At 46.5% G+C, this 11,994-nt stretch overlaps 1 long non-coding RNA gene across 1 annotated transcript; it reads right to left on the bottom strand.

The window, feature by feature from the left end:
- Positions 1–827: 827 nt before the first annotated feature.
- On the bottom strand, positions 828–3,599 carry LOC123094706 (uncharacterized). The gene is made up of 2 exons (XR_006445927.1): positions 3,443–3,599; positions 828–1,155 (listed from the first exon to the last, which is right to left on the bottom strand). It is a non-coding gene; the product is annotated as an uncharacterized lncRNA (long non-coding RNA).
- Positions 3,600–11,994: the final 8,395 nt, after the last annotated feature.

Here is an 11,994-nt window from a genome sequence, read left to right as displayed (position 1 = left end):
ATCAAACCATTCGCCCTTTCTGCTTGTCCATTCGACTGCGGGTGTGCAACAGACCCATAGTCGACCCGAGTGCCTTGGGATGCACAGAATGCCTTGAACTCATCAGAATCAAAATTGGATCCATTATCTATGATAATGCTGTGAGGAACTCCATATCTGAATATCAACTCCTTGATGAAACTGACGGCAGTGCTTGAGTCAAGGTTTTTAATGGGTTTGGCTTCGATCCACTTAGTGAACTTGTCGACTGCTACGAGCAAATGAGTATCCAACCCCCAAACTGCAAACGGACAGGCGAGTGGAATAGTCTTCAAGGCAGACGCAGGCTTGTGGGACATGTTGGAGTAGAACTGGCAACCTACGCACCTGTCGACTATATCTTTTGCCATCTCATTTGCCCGAGGCCAATAGAATCCCGCTTGGTATGCTTTGGCCCGATGTTCCGAGAGGATGCATGGTGACCACAGGTCCCCGAGTGGATATCATTTAGGCCTCGTTTGGCAGCAAGGGATTGTGGAGGTTTTGGGAGGAGGGGATTTCAGGGGATTTGGTGAATCCCCCTCTTCCACCCAATCCCCTTGAAACCTCAAATCCCCTTCCAGCCACACATCCCTCAAATCCCCCTCTGTACATAACACTGTTTGATAGGGAGGGATTGCCATATTGAATTAAAATGGTGTATAACAATTAAAAATCTAATCTTGCAACAATTCTTCACATGAACAACATAATTTTCTTGACTTGGAATTAAAATGTCATCACATACTGTCACATAACGGCAGCTTCATCTCTCACATTAGCATGACTTGGAACCAAAAATATTAGCATGACTTAGAAATTAGAATCAATATGTCATCACATACTGTCACATACAACATCATAATCTCTCACTGTTTGACAGGGAGGCATTCACAAGTCCCAGGAAAGACATGCGTACATTTAAGCATGTTGAACTATTTATGCAACATAAAGAAAAGCATCACTTGATATTCTGCAGCGATTGTTGGAAGAGAGTACATGACAAGAGCATAAATTCCAAGCACAAGGCAGCAGTAGCGCCGACACAAAAGCAACCGAGGAGACTCTCAAACAGATGATTTAGAAAGACCAATGTGCAAACGTCCCATTCTCCCTCTGCTTGTTCTACTTCTCAACCTGGTTCAGAGAGATGAGAAAAAAGCTGATGATACTGAAGAAAACAATGTAGCTATTGTTAACAAATAGAAGCTCCATGAATTTGCTTGCTTTTGTAGCGTCCGGCTGAGAACAAAAAGAGTTACTCGAGCAGGCATAGTGAATATATGCGTCTCAGAAAACAAGGTTCAACATTGTCGTAGCTGTATAAAATGAAGCCATTGCCAGTTGCCAGTTTCCCAAATGGAAGCAATATAAAGCTTTCGATGCGCCTTTTGTATTTTATTTTCCAGATTTATAAACTACGTTCATTTCATCGGGTCAATTCATTGGCAAGGGAAGTAACAGGTTTACGCTTGTTGAATCCTAATTATTCTACATTAGATTTATAAACTCTGTAAAAATATATAGCCTAAACTCTAGCTTGCAGATATGGTTCCCTAGATTACAAGGACGCGGTAAATGAAAGAAATATTAAGATACAACAATGCTAGGAACAAAAGATACACATCATATATGCAACTGAATGTTTTTGCAAACATTTGTAGCCTAAACTGAATGCTAGTTCTCCAAAGTCTCCATGTAGATTAAAGTCAAATATGAGCAGGAATTGCAATCTTGTAAAAGCAGTGCACTAGCCAGTGAGTTCTAATTGCAGATGACTTCACACTACTAAGTAGTGATTGCGATCATGTCCTTTTCTACAGCAGCTCTTTCTTTCTTCATAAGAAGAAATACTATAAACCATCTTTTGTCTATATGCATCCTATTTAATACTAGTCTAGTTGTTATCATGTTACATCTGAGAGTAAGAATTGTTTACCAACAATTGCAAGAGTCTGAGTAAAGATTGGAAACAGGAAAAACAAAGACAAAGCAAACACATGGATACACAGAACTGAAGGACGACCGAAGGTTATTCGTTCAGATTCATTGGGCATATATAAACATGAACTCACAGTCTCTATATAATTCCTAACTCTGTTAATGCCTAACTCTGTTTGCATAAAGCATAGCCTGTAAACATTCTAGGCAGATTGGATAACACGCTCAACTGAGGGTAAACATTCTAACAATCTGCTGGGCTAAAATCATGATATAACAAATTAACAACATAGCTTCACTGGGCATAAAGCATAGTACCAGTCTGTGAAAGAACACACGTAACCCTTGGTTGGTGCAAATCGGAAGAGGCTTTAGTCTTTTCCAGCCATAGTATTTGAAGGGGATAATATGACATACAAAGATAATATACTATTGCATTATTCAGTTTTGAGTCAAGTTGTGCCTCAAACGGAAAGCATCAGCCATTAGGCTAATCAAATACTTTTAATATGATTCATCACAAATTCAGAGTAGCAGCTATTGTTCCATTAACATTCAGATCAAGTAGCACCAAAGAAACATCCTATTTGTATTTGTAATCCTGCTTAATCGGGATTGACATGTACAACGGGTGGTTGGACAGGAAGATAGTGTGCGCACACATCATCCTCTTAACCTGAATTAATCAACAGTAGATTCATGGCTTACAGTAAGTGCATGATTTCCATGGTAAAACCAAATGGTTCAAAACACAGCGCCACTTGACTTGACTCCGCATAAGAAATGACACGACAGATAGTTGCATCATGTAACTACTAGCACAATCTAATAAGTACTACCTCCGTCCGGGTTTATTGGTCCCCATTGTATTTTGTGCCAAATTTTGACCATAGATTAAACTAACAAAATGTTCACGCATGTCACCAAACATTATACTTTTGAAAATTATGTTCAAAATACGAATCCAATGAGATAATTTTTCTTGACATGCATTAACATTTTATTAGTTAAATCTTTAGTCAAAATTTGGCACAAACTAAAAAGGGGACCTATAAACCAGGACGGAGGTAGTACTCGATGACAAGACAACCAACAACAATTAAAAGTAGCTAGGAAATTTTCACACAGGACACAACAAACAGGTAGTACAACACATTATTTTAATAGACAGATCGATTAGTAGCAGCAGCAGTATTGTATGTATGCTAGCTGAATGGCATGGACGGACGGACGGATCAATCCCAACCAGCAGTTGGTGGTTACTTCTTGGGCGGGCCGTACTTGGGGCAGGCGGGGCTGAAGTGCTTGGAGAGCACCCTGGAGTTGAGCAGCTCGATGATGGGGCCAAAAGAGACGCAGCATGGCGCCATGTACGACCACGGCCACGGCCCCGCCAGTCCTGGGACGGCACCAACTCCAGCAGCAGCCATGGCCGATAGCAAACCCTAGACGACGAGGGAAAGGAGGGGAGACGATGACTTACCACCGGGGAGAAGTCCAGTATGTCGGCGTCGAGGCGTCGGGCGGCGGGGAGGAGTCGGCGGCGGCATCTTGGGGAGGAGTCAGCGGCGGTGGCGTCTTGCGAGGAGTCGGGCGACCAAATCCTTGAGGCCCCCCTCGAGTCTTCTAAAGTGCGTGGGTAGAAGGGGGTCGAAGGGGAACCGGGCGGTTTGGCCCATCTAACCCTCGTGTACCAAACGGTTTGTCTGGGCCTTGCGGGGATTCTGGGCCTCGAGGGATAATCCCCTCAAAACCCCTCTGACCCCCTTGTGTCAAACGAGGCCTTAGGATCATTCGACCTTCTTCTGGGGTCATGTAGTGTTGAGCCACTCCTGTTATGCTTTCTCTGTAAAGTTGTCCCTTTATCACGATGAAAGCTTTCGATCGACGGACTATCTGGTGAGCCTCATCCTCATCCTCTGGGAGCTCCTGCTTGAGAATGTACGCGATGTACGGTATCGTCCAATTGGGCGTGATCACCAAGACTTCCATGATCAAGTCGACCACAACTGGAACCTAAATCTCAGTCGGGTCGGTTGAACTTATTGGTTGCGGGGGCTCTTCCTTGAAGGGATCTTCTTGTACTAACGGGGCGTCGAGATGCTCCAAAAACACGTTGCTGGGGATAGGCTTCCAAGTGGAACCTATCTTCGCCAGATCATCAGCAGCTTGATTCTTGATTCATGGTATGTGGTGGAGCTCTAACCCCTCAAACTTCTTCTCTAGCTTTCTCACTCCATTGTAATAACCGGTCATTGCTGGAATCCAGACATCCCATCCATTCATTACTTGATTAACCACTAAGTCTGAGTCGCCGTAGATCATCAAGCATCGGACGCCGAGTGAAATCGCCATACGCAACCCATACAATAGTGCCTCAAACTCAGTTTCATTGTTTGAAGAATCAAAGTGGATCTGGAGGACATAACTGAGCTTGTCTCCTTGTGGGGACACTAAAACCACTCCTGCACCAGAGCCATTCAACATCTTGGCTCCATCAAAGAACATGGTCCAATGTTTCGATTGAATCTGAGTCGGCTGCTGTTGTTCTATCCACTCTGCGAGGAAATCTGCAATTGCTTGAGACTTGATGGCCTTCTTTGCCTCAAACTTGATATCTAAAGGAAGGAGTTCAATCGCCCATTTTGCCACTCGACCAGCTACATCTCTGTTATTCAGAATTTCTGACAATGGAGCGTTGCTGACGACTAAAACTGAGTGGTCAGAGAAATAGTGTGCAACTTTCTTCGTGGTCAGGTAGATCCCATAAACAAGCTTCTGATAATGAGGGTATCTCTGCTTGGACGGGGTCAAGACTTCTGAAATGTAATACACAGGGCGCTGAACTTTGAAGGCTTTGCCTTCTTCTTCCCACTCGACCGTGAGCACTATGCTAACAACTTGTCCTGTGGCTGCGATGTAAATAGTAAAGGCTCCTTGCTGACTGGAGCAGCAAGCACCGTCTGGGTGGAAAGCAGGGCTTTGAGCTCTTCAAATGCTGCTTCAGCTTCGTCATGCCACTCGAACTTGTCAGATTTCTTCATCAGTCGGTAAAGAGGCAGTGCCTTTTCACCGAGGCGTGAGATCAATCGGCTCAATGCAGCCAAACAACCAGTAAGCTTCTGAGCATCGTGCACATGCATTGGGCGCTTCATTCGGAGGATTGTGCCAATCTTCTCTGGATTCGCATTGATCCCTCGTTCAGAAACGAGAAAATTGAGTAACTTTCCGCTGGGGACTCCGAATGTGCATTTTGACGGATTGAGCTTGATATCATATCTTCTTAAGTTGGCAAAGGTTTTAGCGAGGTCAGTCGGCAGGTCGGAACCTTTGCGTGACTTAACCACTATGCCATCCATGTATGCTTCCACATTCTGACTGATTTGAGTGAGCAGGCACTTCTGAATCATGTGCATGAATGTGGCACCAGCATTCTTGAGGCCAAAGGGCATAGTAACATAGCAAAAATACCGGAACGGGGTGATGAAAATTGTCTTTATCTCGTCGGGTCCATACAGTCGGATCTAATGGTACCCGAAATAAGCATCCAAAAAGGACAGTCGCTCACATCCCGCAGTTGAGTCGACTATCTGGTCGATGCGGGGCAGAGGAAAGTAATCTTTCGGCAGGCCCGATTGATGTGCTTGAAGTCAATACACATTCGAAGTGATTTATCTTTCTTGGGGACCATAACGACATCGGCGAGCCACTTGGAGTGGTATATCTCACGGATGAACTCAGCAGCCAGAAGCTGAGCCACCTCCTCGCCAATCGCCTTTCTTTTCTCCGCGGCGGACCAACAGAGATGCTCCTTAATGGGTTTTGCCTTTGGGTCGACTCGCAAATGGTGCTCAGCCAGTCCCCTGGGTACACCTGGCATGTCAGATGGCTTCCATGCAAAGATGTCCTAGTTCTCACGAAGGAACTGGATGAGCGCTTCTTCCTATTTGTTGTCGAGTGTCGTTGAGATATGGGTCGGAGCAGCATTGGGGTCGGTCGGGTGAATGTGGACTGGCTTGGTCTCGCTGGCCGACTAAAATGTGGACTCCGAGGAAGGCCTCTTGGCACGCAGCAAATCACTCAGATCTGCAGTCTTCTGGTACTCTTGAAACTCCACTGCTGCCATCTGCTCATCCGCTATCTTCGCACTGTCCTGAAGGCAGTCTTCTGCTCTTTGCCGGTTACCAGCGGCCATTATCACGCCTTTGGGCCAGGCATCTTCATCTTGAGGTACACATAACACGGTCGAGCCATGAAGCTAGCATAGGCAAGTCTGCCCAAAATGACATGATAGGCACTTTGGAAATCCACTACATCAAACGTCAACTTTTCCTTGCGGTACTTCTTCTCATCGCCGAAAACCACGTCAAGAGTGATATGACCGAGTGAGTCGGCTTTCTTTCCTGGGATGACTCCATGGAATCGCATATTGCTCTCGCTGAGCTTGGACATCGGAATGCCCATCCCTTTAAGGGCCTCAGCATATAGGATATTCAGACCACTGCCACCATCCATCAAAACCTTGGTCAGTCGGGTGCCCCAACGACTGGGTCGAGCACTAGCGCTTGCCGCCCAGGGGTAGCAACGTGTGGCGGGTGGTCGGACTGGTCGAATGTAATAGGGGTTTTTGACCACTTCAAATATTTTGGTGTTGCTGGAGCAACCATGTTCACCTCTCTATTAATGACTTTCAGTCGACTTTTTCTCTCGAGATCAGCAAAAATCACCAAGGTTGCATTAACATTGGGGTAACCGCCATCATCATCTTTGTCTTCCTCTTTATCAGACTCTTTGTCCTTTTCACTGGGCTGGCTTTCTCGAAAGCTCTGGATCAGGAGTCGACACCGTCGAGTCGTATGCTTGGGGAGAATCAGGTTCCCCTCCTCATCCTTTTTGTTGTGTATATGACATGGCAAATCCATCACGTCATTTCTTGCATGATCCTTCACTTTCTTAGGGATCCAAGGCAATTTGGGCTTCCCCTTGAATTTTCCTTGGTTTAACACTGCTGCCTCGGCAGGACCTGCTGCCTCAGCCTTTCGCTTCTGCTTCCGACTGGAATTCCCTCCCCGGTGTCCTAGGCGACTGGTCTGTTCTTGCCACTCTGAAGTTGGTCTTCTTCTTCGCTGTTAGTGTACTTGGTGGCAATCTCCATCATCCGAGCCAGAGACATATCTCCGGTCCAACCGAACTTCAGATTGAGCTCTCTGTAGCAAACGCCTTCCTTAAAGGCACAGACTGCTTGGTGATCTGACACATTCTCCACTGTGTGGTGCAGAGTGATCCATCTCCGGATATAATCTCTCAAGGTCTCATTTGGTTTCTGCACGCAATGCTGCAATTCTGGCAAACCAGCAGGTCTCTTGCAGGTGCCCTCAAATGTTCTGGTAAACACTCGGGACAACTCATCCCAACTCAAAATGCTTCCAGGGGCTAACTAATTCAGCCAGGCCTTGGTGGAACCTTCAAGCATCAGAGGGAGGTGCTTCATGGCCACCTCATCGCTGCCGCCACCAATGTGCACAGCCACTCGGTAGTCTTCGAGCCAAGTGTTGGGCTTTGATTCTCCTGCGAACTTGTTGATGCTAGTCGCCAATCTGAAGTTGTGAGGGATCTCGGCGGCTCTGATGGCTCTTCCAAAACACTCAGGGCCAGAAACTTGGACCCTGCTTCCACTGGGCATGTCTCTATCCATCCCCTCTATGTATGCTTTGTTTCGATCGACCGAACCTTGAACAAGGATTGACCTTGCGTCGAAACTAAGCTCTCTTGGGTCGACTGGAACTCTGCTATCACTACCATACGGGCGCCTGTCATCATACCGCAGGGGCGCGTATGACCCGTCTCTCGGAAGAGGCAAAGGCACTCGACGGCGGTTGTCGTGGGCGTACTCCTGGTCGAACTCTCCATGAGCTCTTCCTGGGTGTCGATCTCGACGGTGATCATGATCTTCACGCTACAAAGGCGACCCAGGACTGTGTGTCGACTAACCGGTGTCTGCCCTTATTGATCTGCTGCGGATCCTGTTCCGCGACTGGGACACAACGGAGTTCAGTTCTCCCGCTGCTCGGAGCAGCGTCCTGATATGTTCCAAGCCTCTTCCAGCCTCTGAATGGGACGGCTGAATGGACTCTGCTATTTGTGCAGCAGCTGCAAGATTCTGGATTGGAGTGCGGAATACCTAAGTTTCTAGTGGAAACAACTATCGTGGACGTCGACTGGATTCGGGAATCAGTCGACGGGCCTGCTCGTCGAGAGAATGTTGGAGATTCTCCAAACGAGTGCGCTCAGCCAGCATGGCCAGGCGCACTGCCTCCAAGGCCCGAGCCTCGGCGGTCTCCCCTATGATGGGGGTCTGCTGGGCCTTCACGTTGCGGCGGTGCAGCTCCTCCCTCTGCTGCGAGTTGAGAGGTTGGGGTTGATACTCCTCGTGGCCGTATGACGGGCCATCACCGCCACCGTTGCCGCCGCTGCGACGGAAACCAGGTGGGCTGCGATGGGAGTCGACCATAAGAACTTCTACCGCGGGTCACAGCTCCCGCTCTCGGAAAATGTGTCTGCAAAGTCAGTCGATGGGTCGACTAGTCTGCAGTGAAATACATTGGGCTCGATTGCCGTGACTTGGGGGGTGAACGTCTGACGAGCCACCGCGTGCTTCACCCACCGCTGGAGCCGCGATCGACCAGATCGCTTGCGGTGGCGTCCAGCAGAGTGAGAAGATGACGCGAGGACCGACTGATACGGGGTCGACGGTTGCCGAAGGAGGACGCTGCCGGCACTCGTGCGGAAGTGCGACGAACCACGAATCCGGAGAGCCTCAACGTCGAGGGGAGCCTCTTGGAGCCAGCCGGAGTCGTCGGCGACGAAAGTGAGCGCGCCGAGTCGGAACTCGCGGCCAATGACCAAACCGCCGCCGGAAACCATGTTGATGAAGATCGGAGAAAATGCAACCTCGCCGGAAGTCGCTAAGACGCTTTGCCCCACGATGGGCGCCAACTGTCGTGGTACTTAGTCTGACAGTAAGAATAGGGGGTACGTATGAGGAGGTGAGGCCCTAGCTATGGCGAGATTGTACACACGAGTTTACGAGTTCAGGCCCCTCTCGGAGGAGGTAAAAGCCCTACGTCTCGGTGCCCTGAGGCGGTCGACTGGAATATGGGTGTGTGTGTGTTACTGGAGGTGCGAACCCTTGTCCCAAAGGAGGAGGGTGGCTTATATAGAGTGCGCTAGGACCCCAGCCCACCTCTGTTACAGGGGTTCAATGTACATTAAGACAGGACCCCAGCTATAAAGTGTATTCAATGACCTTTAAGACTATGGAGTGAACGCCTGACCGTTGTCCTCCTGTGTGGCTCCTGGTCTTCTGTAGGTCGAGTGGTTTCTTGTGTAGTCGAATGGCTTCGTCTTGGTCGAGTGACATTAGGAGGGAGGAGTATCCGAATGAGATGACTGGTCGAGTGGATTGCACTCGACGACTTCAATTGATACTCTCTGTTGTTCTTTGAATGTCTTTGCTTCTAGGGTAGTGACCTTGGGTGGGGCGTATAGGTCGGGCCTATTATCCTACCCTAGGTCTATGGCATCGTCAGGTATAGTGTTCGGTCATAAAATTTCTAAAAAGGGCATTGAAGCAGATAAAGCTAAGGTGGATGCTATTGAGAAAATCCTATGTCCTCAAGATATCAAAGGTATAAGAACTTTTCTTGGCTATGTTAGTTTCTATAGAAGGTTTATTAAGTAATACTCTAAAATTAATAGGCCTCTTACTAATTTATTGCAAAAGGATGTCCCTTTTGTTTTGGACGATGATTGTGTAGATGCCTTTGAAATTTTTAAGAAAGCTTTAATTTTCGCTCCTATTGTCTAGCCACCTGATTGGAGAACTGAAGCTTATGAAAGTGTTAAGTTGCTTAAAGAAAAAGTTAAAAGGTGTCATGATAAAAGAATTCAGAAACAAGAACTTACTGTTGATGATAAAGTTCTTTTGTATATGTCTCGTTTCAGACATTTTGAATACCTTTCAAATAAACAAGACAACTTTTGAATACCTTTTGACATGTTTTTTAAAACTTTGCCAAGTTTCAGCTACTAAAACTTGATGGAAATGAAAGATGCATTCACTAAGTTTCAAAAACTAAAACTGAAACCCAGAACTCTAAGACCTAACCCTAAACCCTAAAAGCAAATGAAAATTGGTGAAACTTGATAAAAGTTAATATTATGACTATCAGGTCTTAAAATTAAAACTTGACAAAAATTTAAAAATTGCCAAAATGTATTCAAAATTAGTCTTGCCCAAGAGTACGTGTTGCAACAAACACGAATATGGAAACAAAGCTTTAATTTGGACTTTCGGTTTAATAGGTATAATAGATTCTAATTTGGAAAAAATAATGAAAAGTCATAGGAGATGAGGTGGATGGAGCTGCCAAAAGCGCCAAAAGTTAGCAACAATCCGCATCAATTAAGGACGAAAAACCCGCAAAAAAGGTAAAAACACACACAAATTCACCAATCCTTAAGTAAATACCCTATGTTTCCTCGCAAAAGAAAAAAGTAAATGGATGCCCGTGTGCGTGCCTAGGAAGTTTTGGTCGATGGTGTTGTGTTTTTCGTTTTGATCGCTTTTTGAGACATTTGATGCGACAGGACGTTAGAGACGAGCCGACACGCGGTGTTGGAAAAACATGGGAGGGGTGTGGTGGGCTTTCCATGTAGTGGGTTGGGCCTACCATTGTCGTTGTGTGTGTAATCTCGCTCAACCCGGGTACGTGCTGACCACCACAAAGGAGTTGCAGTGTGGGCCCCAAGGAGGTGGTAGCTGGGCTTTAGCAATCGGCCTGGAAGTAACACGTTTCTTCCATCTGGTCGACCCAGTTCCGTGTTTCTGTTTTTCTTTTCTAGCCATATATACTCTACTGGTGCTAGTGGTGGTTTTCAGTGGATGATAAAACTGACAGTACAATCGAGCAAAGCAGTTTTTGTTGCGTCGAGACCCAAAAAGGAGAGGGGAAAACATGCGTCGTGATGACTGATGAGTGCTGAGTATGGGCGCACATGTGCAAGAGACAAAAAACAATGAGAAATCTTTGGGGAGTGATGCGACGACCGGGTCAATCGTGTACACACAAACACAAAGCTTTACGGGCAAATAAATACAACTTTTTTGTTTTGCATGTTCTGCTGCCTCAACGGCATATCTCCCTACCACGGCGTAGGGGTGGTTGGGTCGTTGTGTTGCATGTCCACGAATCAAGGCGCCCAAATTGTGGACTAGGGCTGGACCTGGACTAGAGTGGCAGCAGCGTTCAACGCACCGGAGTCGCAACAATGATTTGATCTTGATGGGAGCGGAAGCGGAAAGGGACGCCGCGCTGGTGGCTTGGCTGGTGCGTGCGCATCTCTGTCATGTGACCTGACTAAATTTGTACGCGAGTAGCCGTGCATATGCACCTGCGTGGAAAATGGGCGACATCAAAACGTGATCGACGCACATGGAATACAAAGCATACGCAAGTGCAACCAGCAATTGGTGCATGATGCGGACAACATATATTATCCCTGCATACACTACTACTACCTCCGTCCGGGTTTATTGGTCCCCATTGTATTCTGTGCCAAATTTTAACCATAAATTAAACTAACAAAATGTCCACGCATGTCATCATTATATTTTTGAAAACTATGTTCAAATACGAATACAATGAGATAATTTTTCTTGACATGCATTAATATTTTGTTAGTTAAATCTTTAGTCAAAATTTGGCACAAACTACAAAGAGGACCTATAAATCAGGACGGAGGTAGTACTACTATAGGATGCATGTGTTGGGTTGATGAGATCTGGGACGATTTTAGGAGTAAATTATTATTATTATTGTTTCCGAACAATAATAGATTAAATTAATTTACATCTTTTTTTGCGGGGGAAATTAATTCTGGTCCTCCGCTCCGACGAATCAGCTAGCGTTGCCTTGTGTTCACGACACACGTCCTACCTCATTCTGTGGAGTGACTGATCACAAGACTCGTTCT

The sequence above is a fragment of the Triticum aestivum genome, chromosome 4B, assembly GCF_018294505.1.
Source record: "Triticum aestivum cultivar Chinese Spring chromosome 4B, IWGSC CS RefSeq v2.1, whole genome shotgun sequence".
NCBI classification, from domain to species: domain Eukaryota; kingdom Viridiplantae; phylum Streptophyta; class Magnoliopsida; order Poales; family Poaceae; genus Triticum; species Triticum aestivum.
This window is presented reverse-complemented; position numbering and strand designations above follow the sequence as displayed.